We start from the raw sequence: 17,173 nt of genomic DNA, 5'->3' as shown, positions 1-17,173 counted from the left end.
CCTGGCCTTAAGAAGCTCCCTCTAAGGGAATTTGCCTCAGACCTTGGGAAAGGGGACCTCTGATATGTGTCTCTTTGCTAGTGGGCAACAGAGGGAAGGTTTATATCCCTGTCTTCAAGACCTGCAGGAGTTCTGAGAATCCTTTAAGAGAAAGAAGCTAAAGATGATCTGTATCATAGTCTGTATTTGGCTTGGACAAAAAAATATAGACTATGTAGAAAGACTGTATTTTACTTCAACACTGAAAAAGGATTTTGGACTTTCAGAGACAATGAGACTGTGATAGGGCTGCACTGGAGACTGTCGTAAGGAGACCTTCAGCAAGACCTTTGTCAGCAAGATGCCAGATGGGGTGTACGGCTGTCTCCAGCCTCAGAGGAACACATCCCATTGGGAAACAGCAGTGCTGCCATGCCAGGGCAGGCTGCCCTCCCGCTGACTTCTGCACAGACGGTGCTTGGCAGCAGCACTGTCCCTAAAAACACTACTGGTCACAAAAAAATAATTGTTTCCAGGTTTTAGAAATCCTTAGAATAAAACTTCTGGACTAAAATTGACTGGCTCAGCTCGCAGTGATGTCTACAAAAATACCTTGATTACAAAAGGAGAGGTGGCTGCCGAGAGCCAGTGCAGTTCTCCCTGCTGGGACCAATCTCCTGGTGACCATGGGTTACACCAACACAAAGGCGAATGGCACCTCTGCAGCAAATGTTTCCAGTAAGGGAGCTGTCAGGAGCGTGTGGTGTCTTCTGTGGCACTGTGACACGCTGATGAGCTCTGACGGATGGCTAATTGCTCAGGGTAGTCTGACATAATGGAGCAGTTCTGAGAGCACCTCAGCTGTGGAGGTCAGCAGTGACGCAGAAGGCATAATTTTTCATAGTGTGCTCCTTGTATCCTACAACTCCTTCTGTAATGGACTAGCAAATTACCACACTATTTAAAAGGTAGCAATTTATAACATTTTGATAACTGTGTGCTCCTGAGGCTATATTATCTGTGCCTGCAGAGAGCATGAATGAGAGCGCTCCCCTCCCTTACAACATGGGCATAGGCATGTAGAAGCAGAAACGTACACGTGCCTCTGCCATCCCAACTCCTTCCTTTCAGTGCAGATTAGATGTTCGTCTGGCAGGATCCTGGAGAAGACCTCACCCACTCAGGCATGGGCTGTCTCTTCCCCATTTCTGCTCATTTCAATGTGTTTCTGGTTTGGGGACCCTGGTGATGTTCCAGTGCCCACCCAGTCCTACTGTTTCTGAGCTCAGCTTCCTGGAGCCCACATGGGCATTGCTCATCTGGGTGCGCTTGGCTGTTCTTGCATATGCACTATTTCTTATCACAAGGGAATTATTTTAATCCCCAAGAGGTGGCTGGGTGGTTGCTCCCACAGAGGAACCGCAATCATGATGAAGCAGCAGGGCTCACTGAACCATACTGACCCTATTTACAAAGCCCCAGGGTCAGCAGGCAACTTCTTTTGAGGTCTTTTGTTGGGAATGCACCTTGGGGCCCCATCCCAGGTGCAGCTGCCATCATGCCTGTGCACCATCTGCGAATGCTCTCCAACCACCATGCATGCATCCAGATGTCCCATTTACTGTCTTTTAAATAGGTGCTGCCCCTCTTCTGCTGCTGTTCTACACTGATGCGTCCTTTGATGCGTGGGAGAAATCTCTCTTCATTTCTTGCTAAGAGGAGTCTGAAGAATGGAGTGCCTGAAGAATTTGCATGGAAACATTCATCCCTCTCAAGTAAATAAAATCTCACCTCCAGGTCATGGCAGCAGGTTAGCTCTTCCTGCACAAATTGGGCCCTGTGCAATTTCCTTCACTGAAGCCATTACCTGCAGCAGAGCTGCCCAGCGCTGTGTCCTAGGAGGAAGGGAGCGGCAGGATCAGAGCGTTGGTGTGGATCCGGGCAGCTGGCGAGTCTCCCCATCGCACAGCAGTAATTGGCCGAGCAGAGGGAAGCGCACGTCCAGCCGCACAGGGCTGCTGCAGTGCTCGGGGTGGTGAGGGGGTGCTGGCTCACTAGGTCCAGCCTCAGCAATGGGAGTTGTTATCCCTGCAGTGCGGGCTGGGCGCTAAGGGGAGGGGGGAGCAAAGTCCCAGGAAGCCAGGAAAATTGGATGGTAGTACTGGCCTTGGAGGGCACGTCCTCTGGAGACGTTGATGCTGCAAAATGTGCAAGCCTACAGCCATTCGTTTTTTCCAAGAACAGATGCATGTTTGCCTGCAAGGTGCGCTTGACTGTGGGTGTGCAGGTAAAGACATGCATCTGTGCTTGAGTAGACAATTTGCAGCAAATGTGCATGTGAGTGTGTGTGTTTGATAGCAAAGTGTTCCTGTGTTAGTACCACAGCAACGTTTTTTATTAACTGTCTACTTTCCCTATGGAGTGATGTAACTCTACTCCATGCAGCAGAGATGGGTCCAATTAATCGGATGGATAAAAGTGGTTAATGCACCTTGGAGAAGCGTAATTTAATTGGAAATGATTATTACGTGCTGCTCCTATGTAAAGAGTATGAGAATCAGCACTAATGATTCTGTTATGAACATGACTTTTAATTGCTATATGGTTCTGTGGTTTAAGTCTTTTTCTGAGTATGCTTTTGTTTCCCAGAGATTTCAGGTGGGATGCTGATTGCAATGACACACCAGGGATGAACAAAGCACATTCCAGTGAGTTGGGGCTGTCAGTCCTGTTTATGCTGATTCTCAGGTGGAACTCGAATCTATGATTTGCCTTTGAAATCTGCAGAGGTCGGCTCTGTTTGCGATGTGCCAAGGACTCCTAGGCAGCAGCTTTCCTGGCTGGTGGCATCAGCCCACACCCTGTCTCCTTGCTCACTGCTGAGTCCCCATTTGACTGAGGTTTGCTTTTCAGCAGTTATGCCCACTGAGGCAAAAGCTGTTCGCTGCTGCATTGTTTGCCTTGCAGTTTGGCATTGCCTTTCTCACCACGTCTCTGCCGACTCAAATGTAATCTGTAGGACATTGCTCCTTCCCTCGCTGTGTGCAAACTGCGTTAGAGGCAGCACGTGCAGGTAGGCTGTGCTGAACGGCACGTGCACCACAGGCAGCTCTTTGTGCTCCCACGTAGGCTGTGGATGCCGTGGGATTAAAGCTGGTGACGCTGGTAGGAGTAGCTAAGCTCCACTACGTCCCTCTGTCATAGGGACTGTGCACAGGGGTGTTCACCCATGGAGCTAATGAGCAACAACTGGATGAGAGATGAAAAATTAAGCCTGTATAACCTGCAACAAAGACAGCAAACTAAGGAAGGGAAGCTTTCTTCCCCTCGAGCTCTGAAACACTCTCAGTTCACAGGCCACTTGGGGCATCTTTTACAGCCCCTTGGGTTTTGCTGCAACACAGGAATGGTGCTTGCACAGATGGTGAAGAGATGTTTTTGTAAAGCCATGAAAAATGTCTGTGAGTAGACAAGATATCAGGCTGTCATCAGCACAAATGTATCTGTGCATCATTTTCCTGTTTTCCAGGCTCCCAGACAGGTACCTCTACAACCAACAATTTTCCTGTCCTTTTTTCCTTTGCTTTTACAAGTATCTTAAACCAAACCCCTCCTTCCCAGCAGGAACAACGCACTGCTGGGTATAGAATAAAAAAAAAACCAGGATTTTGAATCCATGAAGGAGAAACAGGAGAAAAAGTTTCTTTTGGATGTAAACCCAAGCAGTGCCCACTGAGCTCCCTGCGTCCCCCTGACCAGTGCCGGGGAGCTGAGGGCGGCCGTTCCCCCTTCCCCGGAGAAGGAGCTCAGCAGCACCCTGGGCCCGCAGCGCTGTGCCCCCCGGTGGGTCCCAGCTGGCTGTGCCGAGCTCTGGGTGAAGGTGAGGTGCGGAAGGCAAGGGTGATGTGACCCTCGCGCCCTTCCTCTGAGTGGGGTGGAGGCCCGTGCAGGGATTAAAGCAGCCCCGACTGCTGCAGGCTACGCGTGGGTCCGTGGGTCATGGCTGCGGCACATGGGCAGTGCTGGGAACCGTGTCTGATGACTTTGTCCTCTTCCTCTTGCTGTCTCCTCCTCCCACATGGAGCAGAGAAGAGGTACATCTATTTGCTGGAGGCAGGGGAGCGAGAGTGGACTGCCTGTCCCCAGGGTGAGCGTGCAGGATGGACTTGTCTGGCGGTGACAGCAGTGTGATAGGTTTTACCTGGTTGTCTGGCTGGCCCATTTACTCGGAACAAAACACATTCAGAAATGTGTTGGCAGTGCTGCAAAAAACACATATCCCTGAACAAAGAAGGACTCGGAGATTTTCATTTGGGTCAGACGTATATCAGAGAGCAATAGAAAATGGAGAAAAATCAGCTGGTCAGTGTGTGGTCTGTTTGAACCCCAGGAGCACGGACCCAAGCTGGTCTCTTCTCCTTGCCCAGGCAACAAGGGCTTTCCCAGTGTCCTCATGCCCACCTGCCATCGGGAACTACTGCCAGTGGCTGGTGTCCCCATCTCCTGCCAGGAGCACCTGTGATGTCCCAGATAGCTCCAGCACATCGCCCTGCCCGTGCCCCCATGGCCCAAACCCTCCTCCCTGGGCAGAGGGAGCTGCCCTGTGTCCTCCCAGGGGCAGTGAAGGCAGCACCAGGGAGGCAGCAGGTTTCCTTGTCGTGCTGTGTGCCAGGGGCTGCTCTGCTCTGAAAGGAGGGTGAGAGCATGCCACTGCTCTCGCAGGTTTTCCCTGTAGGAAAGTTATAGTATTTCACCAGAATAAAATACAAATTTTAAAGAGAAGAAAAATTCAATTTTTAAGCAGTTTTGCAGAGGAAGGAGGAGGAAACAGAAGAATGTGGGTGTATTTCAAAGTCTTAATGTTCCCATGCTCCTGGCAGCACAGTGAGGTTGCCCAGTGCTGGTTGAGCAGCAGACACCGCTGGGGAGTGACCCTTTGTGCCTGCCCAGGGAGAACGGTGCATGTGCTGAGATGTCCTGTCACGGTGCTGGGGTACCCCCTCCTCAGGTGACCTGTACCCCTCCTGTGGGGTTACCCTGGTGCTGCACAGCCCACGGATCCTGTGCCCTGATGGTGCTTGCAGGACGTTACTCAGCAGCCAAACTGCACACACAGCTTTCTGCGGCCTGACTGCTGGGCCACCCTGGTCCCATTTGCCACTTCTAGAGCTGATGGAGCATGAGGGACAGCACCCACCAGGGCTGGCCATTGATCCTGCGGCAGGGAGCAGTGCAGGCGGAGATGAGACAGCAGGAGAGGACAAGGTGACCAGGCTGATGGCTGCCTGTTGGGTCACAGCTGCATCAGCAGAGATGCTGGAACCTTGAGTGTTGCCTGGTTGCACTGCAGATGCTTAAGTCTCGTGCTGTTATGTCTCAGCACAGGGGCACTAAATGTGTTCACAAATCTGAAGGGAAACAAAAGGTGCTTTTTTAAAGTAAAAATGCCATTCACAAGTTCTGTAGTATGCATTCTATTCGAACTTATTTTTAAAAGTGACCTTTAAGCATTTAGTACATTCACTTTGATGTTAGATGCAATTTTCTCCAATAAATCTCATTTTAGCTGTTGCTTTAAATTAAGTAAATTCTCCACCTGCAGGGCTGGTAACCAGCGGTCACATCTTCCAGAGATTTTCTAGTTGTTCAGTAGAAGTGTGATGCGCAGATCTGAGAATCTCATTCACCAGCTCTGAGCTTAGCTGTGGCATGAACCCTGACGTCCTGCTGTGTTTGCTGTGTTATTTCAGCTCAGATCCATCTTCCCAGGGAACGTGGTTTGCTCTGACTGTGTGGGAAGTGGTTAGCATTATCTCCTAACTACGTGCAGATGTTCCGCTTTAATTGATTTAAAATTGTTGAAAAAATCAGAATCAATAGTGGAGCTGTGGTCCTTACAAACGTGATCTCAGCAAGCAGGCAGTGCCTTTGCTGCTCAGTCCAGAAACACTGAGGCTTTGCAAGAAGCATTTTCTGCCTTGTTTCTTAAAGATGGAGTAGTGTATTACTGAAAAGACACAGCATATCGCTCATCTGTTCCCTGTACCTAAAAAGTGACAAGTGTGGACTATGGAGAGCCAGTGCTGCCAAAGTGCTGAGACTTGATCAGAGGCACTAAACTGGGAAAAGTGCTGGAGGGAGGATCCTGCTGCAGCCAAAATCAGACCAGAGACCCAGGGTTTATGTAAGGAGAAACTGGAGAGGCTGAGGCTGAAGAGGGTGCAGACCATGGGCCAGGGCTTCCCAGATTCCTGCTCCATGATGCTCATCCCATAAGCTTGTCAGCTTCCTCCTGGCTCTCCAGATCATTATCCCAAAGGTTTGTTTCTAGTCCTCTGGCAGCACTGTAAAGATCTGAAGTTTCTGTATCGGCTCTCAGGGGACTGTGCCGCGCTTGGGGCACCCCCCCTTGGGCAGTCTCCCAGCACTGGCATTACCTTCTTTGCCCACATCTTTTCACATTTGGTGAAAGCACATAGATGATCAGTGAAGAAAGAGCTGGAGATTAAGTGGAGCTGAGGTGCATGAATGCCTGTTAGCACCCTGCCGGGGAAAGGGAGGAGGCTTCTGTTCCTGGGAAAGGACTCTCCTTATGCATAAGTACCGTGGCACCGTGGCCCTCCTGCTGCCACCTGCAAGCAGCCTCTGACCCTCTGAGTCAGGAAAGTAACGTCTTCTCTGTTTCCCAGGTAGGTGAGGATGCACAGAGGAGCTGGGTGGCCCGTCCAGCTGTGCTGAAATGATGTGAGCCAGTGCAGCAGTATGCAGGGCAGAGCTGGGGTAACCAAGGAGGAGACTCTTTGAAGATGACAAAGGCAGAAACCTCACCACCATCCAACAGGTAACAACAGCCTGAGGAGGGTTCTGGCACCAGCTCGGTAGTTCTGCTTTTACGTTTCAAATGTGTGCATTGTGGATGATTCCGTGTAGGGGGAGAGGGAGGGACAGAGGGGACAGTGGGTCTGAAACAGTCCGTGGCTTTGTGTTTGGGCCATCTCTTGAGCCATTCTCAGGCTGGCATGTCCCTACCACCACTCAAGGACCTGTCAAAGGAATAGGAAAGACACAACATGTAAATAATAAAGCCCAAGATGACCTTACGTAAATTCAACCTGTAAATAATAAAGCCCAAGACAATACCCTACGTAAATTTAAGTACAAAAGGAAAAAGCCTATGTGGGCTTGCCATTTCCCTTGACAGTCTCCACTTTGCACCTGAAATTTCATAAGCCATTATTTTCCTCTCTAGTAATGATGTACAACAAGGGCAGAGCGAGCAGGCTCCAGGGGATCACAGGCAGCTCTCAAAGCAGCATCTTTGCCATGCAGAATCAAAACCCAGCTCTTGTTATCTATCCACCGCAGAGAAAAAGGAACTCCTGAATCACTGTGAGGAGGAAGAAAGATGTGTGTGTGTGTGTGCGCGCGCGTGTGTCTGCGCTTGTTTGCCTGTGTGCACGAGAGGTGGGAGGCAGCCCACAGCCCCTGCGCTGCTGAGCAGGACCCTCACGTGTCAGTCCAAGAGCCCACCAGCGGCAGTGGGAGCCCCGGCAGCCCTGGGAGCTCTGCCTTGCTCTCCTCTGCGCAGCCTGTGCTCCAGCCCGAGAAGCTGATTTTTTATTTAAGTGCATTTGAAATGCACACAGAAGATCCCCCCAGACCTGAGGCATCTCAGCAGGCTGGTGCCTGGGGCGGTCCAGGCGAGGACAGTGAGGGGCTCTGCTCCCCTGCCAGGACGCGCTGGGGCCAAGGCTGTGGGTCTGCTCACCTGGGGCAGGTGAATGTGTGTGGGGTGGTTGTGCCTCCTGGCAGGGCACTACCCTCTCCCACTCCCACTCCTGCTGGGTGGCACGGGAGATGCTGTGGCAGGCACGTCCTCCCTGCTGGGCAGCCTTCCCTTCCAGCAGGCTCCAGAGAGCTCCAGGCCTGGCTGGGCTGGGCTGTGATGCTGCCAATGCATCCTCTGCCCCTGTATTTCCATATTTTTGCTTTTGGCTTAGATTGAAGGTAGGGATTGGTGATGCATGTGAAAACCAAATGAGCCAGCTTGCAAAGACTGTGCAGCCCCTGCCGGAGATTTCACTGGGACACAGCAAACCTCATCTTTCAAGCGCTCCTTTTAATTGCACTCTCCACCTGCCATCCGAGGTGGAGCAGTTTCTGGAGCCACCCTTGGGGTGCGGCAGACTTTGGGCTCCTTCATCGTGCTCGTGGCCCGTGGCTGCGGTCCGTGGGCTGAGCCTTGCGGATGCCTGCCCTCCTCGCGCCTCTGAAGGTGGAAAGGTGGCGGAGAGGGGCCCAGTCTGTTCGATTTGGTTTGTTTCCCGTGCAGGTTGCGGTGAGGGTTAGTCTCCCGGCCGCAGGCGCATCGATCCGCCTCCCTCGGGACCATGTGCAAATACAGACAGGAGGGAAGGATGCGGCTGCAGAGCATGTTTTCATTCGGTCCTTGTGTCTGCCCCCTGGGAGAGAGGCAGGCAGGCTAGACAGGCACAGCGGTGATGAGTTTACTGAGGGACACAGCTAATTGTGTCTCCAGGTCTCCTTTTTCCCAGCAGGTGCCTGGAGCTTTGCAACCACGGTCTCTCTGTCAACAGAGATTCCTTTTAAAACCTGTTCCAGGAGCTCACACAGGGAAGCTGTAACCTCGGGCGCTGCAAGCCCAAAGGAGTGAGAAGAGGCTGTCCCACAGCTGGGGGAGACCTGGACCCAGGGCAGGACATGGGATGGCAGGGGTCTGCATGGGTCCCACCCCAGTCCTGCCAGCAAAAAAGGCAGGGCACTTGTGGTGTGCAGTGCTGCTCCTCTGAGCGCACTTGCAAACTGAGTTGATTTAATAAACAACAGGAGTGTTTTCCCAGGCCATGTGCTGAGCTGTATTCAAAATACATTTGTACGAACATCAATTTTTAATGCAATTTATGCCAAATGTTGTTGCAAAAAGCAGCCGTTAACATGACATTAATTCAATCACTGGAAATACAGTACGTGCTGCTAAATGAAAACATGTTATTAGTCAATTAGATTAACCGGATGTAACTCTTCCAAACACAGTGTATTATGGTTTCTACATGGTTAATTACATTGCACAAATTAAGGCTTAGCACTGGACACACACATACAATTAATTCGTAAGCAGAAAAACCAGCTTGCAATTCATGGTTGAATTCTGTAAAAATTATTTGGAAATACAAATCTCTTGCAAGCTTGAAATAGAGAGACAGAATTATGCTGATATTATAATGGGAACAGGGCAATTTCTAAAAAAGCCAGGAAACGCTTTGCTGCAAGATCACAGATGTTCACGGTTGCTTTCATAGCAAGTTTTAATCTGCTTTAAAAAGACCATTTTAATTTTAAACAGAAATACTCCTGGCCCTGGTGAAGTCCCTCCCTGTACAGGAATCTCTCAGTGCCCACGCAAGCGACAACTTTGCTGCCTCCTTCTTTGTTTGTGTTCTAGGATGAATTTGTGCCCACTTGCGGGGAATAGTGCCAGACTTTGGCACCGGGACCGGGCATTGTGCCTGACAGCCGTGCAACATGCCGCAGGCACCACAAACCCTCTGCACAGCATATGTGCCACCGCAAACACCGCCGGGGGTGGTGGCAGGCGGGCCGGCACCGGCTGCAGCGCATTGCGTGTGTAGGGAGCCCCGCAGCTCTGCCGCCGCTGGGGATCCCCTGGGCGGGGAGCTTCCGCCAGTGCCCAACCCCAGAGACCCCTAGAAGGAGGAGGCTGTTGTTCCTGGGAGGGTTCGGTTCCCTGTGCTGGGAGTGCAGCTGCAGCCCATCAAGCTGGATGTCCCAGGAGGCAGCGCCGCACTGTCCTCGGTCTGCGAGGAAGGAGCTGCACCACCCAGCCGGAGCTGCCTGGGGACCCTCCAGCCTGTCGCACAGCTCTGCACCATGCCAGTCCCAGCTGAGGTGGCTGGCATCCTTGGAAGAGCAGCGTGCCCTCAGCTTCCCAGATTCACCAGGGTCAGCCTTGAGCCCTGGAGCAACTCCAGGTGAAGGAGAGAGCTGGTGCTGGCACAGCAGCGCACAAAGCGGAGACAGCTAGCAGGGAGCACTGCAAATCGAGCAGAACGGCACTGCAGCTCGTGCGTGGTGGTGGCAAGTGGTGTCTGTACCTGCTCGGCACCTCGGCTGGGTGGGGAGTGAGCCCCTGACTGGAGCTCCAGGAGCGTTCCTCTCCTCTGGTCCCATCCGAGACCTTCTCCTGTGTTTCTCTCATGCTCTCTAGCTCAGACCCTCTCCTCCCGCTTGCCCAGTGTGGCTGTACAACATGCTGTTTGCCAGACCTGGACGTGGTGACCAAATCCCCCCTCTCCCCTCAAGGTGCCCCCCTCTGCCCCACTGCCAGCCTTTTCCACCCTCCCCAGGGTCTCCTTTGTGCTTGCAGGGGGCTGGTAATTCTGCCTCTGGCTGTTGTCCCCAGGTTCCCCCTGCCCGGGGACCCTCAGGACCCTGCACTACAGGAACACCCAACTGCACATTGCAAACAAGCAGGTGGTGGAGCTCTGGAAATGTGTTTTTATTGCTATTGTTGCAATAATTATGGCAGTTCATGGAAATGTGACTCTGTTCTCAGATAGTCAATCAGTAATCTCAACAGCACCCCAGCAGTGCTGCGAGGCTCAGAAGGGCTGGGGAGCAAGGCCGAGGTGAGCTGCACCAGGACCATGCTCAGCCTGGCGCTGGTGCCTCCATGTCACCGACACAACCCCAGTGCCGCAGGGCTGAGGGGGGATGTGAGCAGGGTGTAAGTAAGGGGAAAAAGGAAGAGTGATGGATAGGTAAAACACAATGTGCAACACAAGCAGGCTGTGCTCACAGGCTGCTAGAGGTGTGCAGCGCTAGCTGGGGAGGACCAGCCAGCCCTCGCTCACAGGTCTTGGTACTGGTGCAGAGATGATGCACTCAGGCAGAGCCGAAGAGGAGCTGTGCAGAGTCTGGGGCAGGGAGAGATGCTGGGATGCTATCCGAGTGATGGACACAGTGTTCCTGTGCAGACAGGCCTGTGCCGAGAGCAGGTTTTGCACTGCAGTGCGTGGCCAGCGGGGCCAGGTGGTGCAGAGCCATGCAGTCACTGCGTGGTGTGCGGGGAAACCACTCTGCCCTTGCAGGAGCGGGTCTGCATCCATGCACGCGGGTCTGGAGAGACAGTGTCTGTGCTCCTCCAATTCCTGTACCGGTGCTGGCGGAGGTGGCTGGGTCAGGAGGTGGGATGTGCCACAGGTCAGCACCGCACCGCGGTGACCTGTGGGTCCCTGTCACCCCTGGCCCCACCAGTGGCAGGGCGGGTACTGCACTGGCAGCTCCTGGGACACCCACCCCTGCATGCTCCCACCCTGGGGGTGCACAGGGATGCGCACTGATATTGGCAGTCTGCCGGTGATGGGCTGAGATTTAATTTGACATAACCAGGGGGCACAGTTCGGGAACCGAGTCGATGCAGTGGAGTATAGCTTATTGGTTTCACCGGGAGCAGAGAACGATTTGAGCAACCTCTGTACCGCTGGTCCAGACACACACCATCGCACTGTTGACTTAGCAGCCGCTGCTGACAGAGAGAAGTGATAAAGCTCTTGGAGATATTCCTGTCTCATCTGTCTCGGGTAAATCAGAAGAAGGCTGGAAACATCAGAGAAGGCAAAATGCAAAAGCAATAAAAAACTCCTGACTCTCATTGAAGGCAGAAGCTGGTCCAACGTGACCACTGGCAACAGAAAGATTTCACATGATCAGGGGGTTGCTTACTTGAGGAATTGTTGATTATTTAGTGGCTGCTTAAGGGGCTGGGGGGAAAAAAAAATCAAAGCTCCTGCTGTTCTCAGGTTGATGAAAGGACTGCATGCTGCCCCTCCACAGACCTTGTTTACCACCAGCCTTACCTGCTCAGAGTAGTTTGAGAGATTTCTGACTGCTTGCTCGGAAATAAAAGCAGCCTGAGAATCAATCATTTGTTTACATTGTATAACTTGTTGAAAATCAATTGGCTCCACATGTTGCAGATCTGATTGCATTTTGTTAGCGGTCACAGGGAATGGTTTTCCCTTGACATGCCTGTGTTCGTGGTTTCTCCAATGCATCAATTGTACCAAGCTTTTAGGATAATTGAGACTGAGCAACAATCCCCTTTATAAATATTAACTCTGATATGCTTGGGAAACTCTGCCTCTCTTGGATGAATTTTTAACTAGCTTTTTAATCTATCGCTTCTTGTTAGAACAGCAGGAGCATTCCTTGGTGCCTGTTTCTGCCTCCCCAGCCACAGGAGAGCAGTGTCCCTGCCGAGCCCCTGCTCCCAGGGCCAGGACCCTGCTCCTGCTCCTGCCCAGCTGGAACAACCCCGCCGAGCTGGTGGCCGCTGCTGCGGGCAGGAGGGCTCTGCCAGCCCAGGGGCCGTGGGGATGGGTGAAGCTCCAGTTTGGCAGGGTCCCTCGGGCACCCACCGCCTGCCCGCATGGTGGCTGTCGGCACTGCTGAGCCTCCTGCCGAGGTCTGCCTGGGAAGCTGCTGTGAGCCGGGCCAGACGCGGGGAGCAGGTGCCATGCCGCTGGCTGCTGGCCACTGGCCATTGGCCACTGGCACGGTGCACGCGACGGCGAGACGAGCCTGGGCAGCCTGCACGGGCTTCAGCCAGCGGGTCGGCTGTAGCTGCGGCTCCCTGGCAGCTGTGGAGCAGAGGGATGGGCCCAGCCCTCACCTCAGCAGCCATCCATCCCCTGCCCACACGTCCTGGAGAAGCATACTCAGCCTGCAGCGTGACTCAGCCCCAGTGCCTGCCTGTTGTGATATTCACTGCCAGAAATTCACTGGTGAGAAACCTGTGTGTTTGAAGCCTGCCAGGACTAGTGGAGACCAAAACAATCAACACATTTTCCAAAAGAAGGGAAGGGCTTTGTTACAGCAAGTGCCAGCCAGATGGTCAGAGATCCCTTTGCCTTGCCTTGCCTTGCCTCCCCCTACCCCCGCTTCCCCCTCTCAACTTCCCCTTCCTCGGACTGGGCACTGACATGGCACAGGCTGGGAGGAAGCGGGGACACAGGGCTGAGAGCAGTCATGTGTCGGCTGAGGAGAAGCTCTGGTTCCTCCCAAGGTGATTGGCATGTAGGGATGTGTTTCCATGTGGGTCTTTGGAAATGCCTTTAGGTGATGCCTGGGAAAAGCAGAGCCCGGTGATGGGGCAGTGTCTGGAGGCAGGTACCCATCCCTGTGCCCAGCCCATCACAAACCACCTCTCAAGCGATGTAGCCTCAGCACCCACTGTGTGGCCAAATAGAAGCCGTCAGAGAGCATGGGACCATCTTGCATCATCGTTTCTGGGGCTGGGCTGGTTGTGCCATTTCTGCATATTTTCTGTACTCTTGAATTTCCTGTTCAGGTTCCCCTGTTGGGGACTGAAGGTTTAGGAACAAAGAGCTCTCTGGATGCTGCCTGTATTGGGAGCACAGCTGTGCCCAGGTCTGGATGTGGCAACAGGCAATTTTGGAGAGTGGTGCACACGGGGGTGGCTGGCAGGTCCCCTCTGTCTGCTCCTGCGCCCTCGCTCCCCTTGCACGCATGGTCTGCAGAGCAGCGCGGCCCTTGTGCAACCCCACGTTTGAGGTCCCTATCTAGCATGAGCAGACAGTAACACTGTGCTGCTAAGGGGCTGGCAGTCACCCAGAATGCTGAGCTGTGACACAGGCCTGGGAGAAGTGCTGCTGGGCCCTGCTACCCCATCTGCACCCTCTCCTGGGATGCATCTGTCTGTCCGTGTGTCCCCCTCACCCCGTCTTGGTTCAGGGCTCCTGCAAAGCAGTGACCGCAGAAGGGACAAGGGCTCATCTGGCTGCAGATGTCAGAGAGGAAGCTGGAAATAATCCCTCCCCTTGGAAAAACTGGGGGGACGGTGCTGTTTCAGCCATGGGATGCTGCAGAGGTGGGGGGAACCCCACTGGGACCCAAGCACCCTGCATCTGCGGGACCAGGACATGCTGCCAGAGGGATGTCCACTAGGAGGGAAGGGAAAGGCGCTGCGGGGAGGAAAGGGCTGGTCTGACAGCTCTCACTGCCCCGGTCCCACCACCCAGGCCAGGGGTCCCCCACGGGGGATGCGCTGCCTTTGGCATGGGTGCACACCTGCGCCCATGGCGTGCTGCCTGCCCTCCCTCTGCGTGCCCTCTCCTCTGCGTGGCGAGCCTGGACACCCTCCCCAGACCTGCCAGGCTGCAGGCAAAGCGCGGGTGGCAAGAAGCACACAGATGACAGCATCACCTTGCTGACCCGAGGGCCAGGAGGCTGCACGTGTGTGGTGGGCTCGGCTTTCTCCAGCAGAGGTTGCAGTGCAGCACGGTGCCAGGGCCCTCTCGGTCTTTCCACCAGCATTTATCTGGCTGGTTCTGCAAAGCAGCAGGTCAGAGTCCAACAGCTCTAGCTTGTCTCGGTTAAACTGTTTCTTTCCTCCCACAATCAGATGTTGCCTTCTTTAATATCATCTGAAAGTCTGTCAAACTGTGTGTATTCTTGTGAAACCTCTATACAGAAAGAGACAAAAGGAATCAGGGATGCTGTTAAAATGAAAGCCCTACTTTACATTTCAAATACGTTAACAGATTTTTCTCTTCTGTTTTCCTTGGATCTTTAATAAAAGCTTTTAAGACTTTTTTTTTTTTTTTGATGATCATTGCTTCCCAAGGGACGTGCCTGTGAGGATGTGAGGAAGACATTGCAGTCAGAGGTTGCACAAGTCACTGCCCCAAACTAGGCTCAGCTTTCTGGGCTGGTGCTCGCCTGTTCCAGCTGAGCGGCTGCCTACCTTTCCACAGGGAAGGCGTGATGGATCGGTGGATCACCTGGAGAACCCCGGCATCCTGGCTGCGAACATTTGCCTAATAGATGCCTCGGAAACGCATCCTGGGAGCCATGCCTCTCTCCTGAGCAGAAGTTGTTTCTCTCCAGTAAGTATGTAAATCCAGCACATTCCCAAGTTCAGGAGGTTTCTGTCAGGCTCCAGAGGTTGCACACTGCCACAGGGGCTGGGAGACCCCAGGCTAAACTCGGGTGCATCATGATAGGAGCAGCATCGGGTGAAATAACTATTCTACAGCACTTGCTTGTATTACATGGTAACTTTTTTTAAACAATCTGTATCATGCCATGAATATTATTAAAATGTTCTATTAGTCACTAAAGGTGCCGCTTAATCTGAAGCGTATGCAGAAATGTAAGTACAAGAAATACATTTAATGTTCTTATAGAGCAGGTGGGGGAGGGTGGCATTTATTCCGTGCGGAGAGATGGACCCTGGCACAGCTTTGCCCCCATCTGTGCTGCCTGGCACTGCCCTGGGGACACGAGCGGTGGCTGCAAGTGGGCAGATGCCGTGAGAAGGCACTGACACTGCATCGCACTGCCCTTGCGTGACTCCCAGTGCAGTGTGAACTTGTCGCTGTGGGAGCACTCCGTGCCTGCCCCATGCACACCTCGGGGTGCTCCCCAGCCCCTCCGCCCGCTAGCCTGGCTGGTAGCAGGTGGGAGCACCTCCTTTGCAAGGAGGAGAATGAAATTCCTGATGAAACGATGACTGCAGAGCTGTCTGCGAGCCATTCCTTGGCTTGATGCTGGCTGGGCAGGCTGGGGGAGCTCCTTGTGGCTGTCGTGCTGGCAGCCTTACCCATATTTCAGCACTTGGAGGGGGCAGGTTATTTGCTGGCTACTTGGTGTGGTTGCAAAATTTAGTGGAAAAGCTAAAACAAACAGACTGTGGCGTGTCACATTTTGTTAGTGCGACGTGGAGAAGGGTTGTCAAACCTGCAAACAAGACACAGGGGAAGAATGGAATCGACACAAACACTGATCCCTGCCTCCACTGAAAGTGCTCTGCTGTGAGTGGACATCAAAGCAGGGGCTGGGACACCTTTGCTTGCTGCCAAACTTGGTGTTAAAGTCTGGAGCGCTAACCAAAGCTGATGGAAGTGTATTTATTTAAATTGCCAGGATAAATTAACTTTTAAAGCCACAGTGAAAAAGTCTTAAAAGTCTGTGCTGCAAATCAGGGGCATGAATATTCAGGCACATGCACTCATTGAATTAGTTTGTTGCAAACATATTTGGAGGCAGCTGTTCATTTAATAATCAGGGATAATCACAGAAATAGACGACCGGTTACTCCATCTAAATTGCATGGTTAAAATTATAATTTTATAACTCTATCTCAGCAATTAGATTTAATAGCTATGAAAATCCAGCAAAACCCAGTTGAGGAAAAGCTGTTATTCTTTCAATGCAGAAAAGCCAAGGTCAGATTGGGACTGCCCCTATGCCTAACCAGCAGCATCTCTGGTGTCTGGGTCATTTCCAACACCACCCAAAGTGCAGAGGTGAGACTTCTGGGCTAAACAGTCCAATGCTAAAACCGGCCCAGGCAGGGGTTAATTTTCTTGGCATTACCTGTCTTCATTACAATATTTGTCCCAAGAACAGATTAATTCCTCTCATTCTTTCTGCCTTTCCAGCCTTTTGTCACGGGAATGCATTTCACAGGACTGTAATGTTTGATACTTGCTCTGAGTTATAGCTGTGCCGTACGCTGTAAAAGTTTGACTCTCTCAGTGTTGTACATTTTGATTCTACCCCTGCAGGCTATAAACAACCCAAATTACCTCTTTCTTTAGCTTCCAAGAGGACTAATCCCCTGTCTAGTGCTTTATCAGTCAGTAGAGAAAGAGTGAGACCAACCTGCCAATCTAAACAGAATATATTGAAAAAATCGTATTACCACAATGCAGAACCTTGCCGTAATTCACCAAACAGCTCAGCCAGTAAAAGCCTGATGCCATGGCTGCCTCTGTTACTGTAATGAGACCAGCAGCAGATGCACCATCCATCCACCCATCCATCCTTCATGCCCCATCAGCCTCTCCTAAGGCACTGCATGGAGCAGGGAGGGACTGTGGATGGCACGGCTGGTGGCAGACTGCTGGCCAGGACCCTTTTTACCATAATAACCCTGCATCGATGATGGGTGCTGTGCTGCTGGTGGGCTCTGGGTCCCTCTGCCTCCGCCTGGCCGGGTTCCAGCCTGCTGTGTGCTGCAGGAGCGTGGGCTGGAGCAGGCAGGGGCTACACAGGGGATGCGCTGCCGTGGGGTGTGTGAGCTCCCCGAGCTGCTGCCCACTTGTCGCTCCATCCTGGCCAGATCTCA

At 52.7% G+C, this 17,173-nt stretch overlaps 1 long non-coding RNA gene across 1 annotated transcript in view; it reads left to right on the top strand.

Annotated features, from left to right (window-relative positions):
• Positions 1 to 15,141, top strand: part of LOC129784576 (uncharacterized) — a 62,869-nt gene extending 47,728 nt beyond the window's left edge. Inside the window, exons 2-3 of the long non-coding RNA XR_008747461.1 lie at positions 6,669 to 6,820; positions 14,666 to 15,141. This is a non-coding gene — a long non-coding RNA (uncharacterized LOC129784576). The remainder of the gene's footprint in view (positions 1 to 6,668; positions 6,821 to 14,665) is intronic.
• The last annotated feature ends 2,032 nt before the right edge of the window (positions 15,142 to 17,173 follow it).

Source organism: Falco peregrinus, chromosome 5 (assembly GCF_023634155.1).
Source record: "Falco peregrinus isolate bFalPer1 chromosome 5, bFalPer1.pri, whole genome shotgun sequence".
Classification (NCBI taxonomy): domain Eukaryota; kingdom Metazoa; phylum Chordata; class Aves; order Falconiformes; family Falconidae; genus Falco; species Falco peregrinus.
This window is presented reverse-complemented; position numbering and strand designations above follow the sequence as displayed.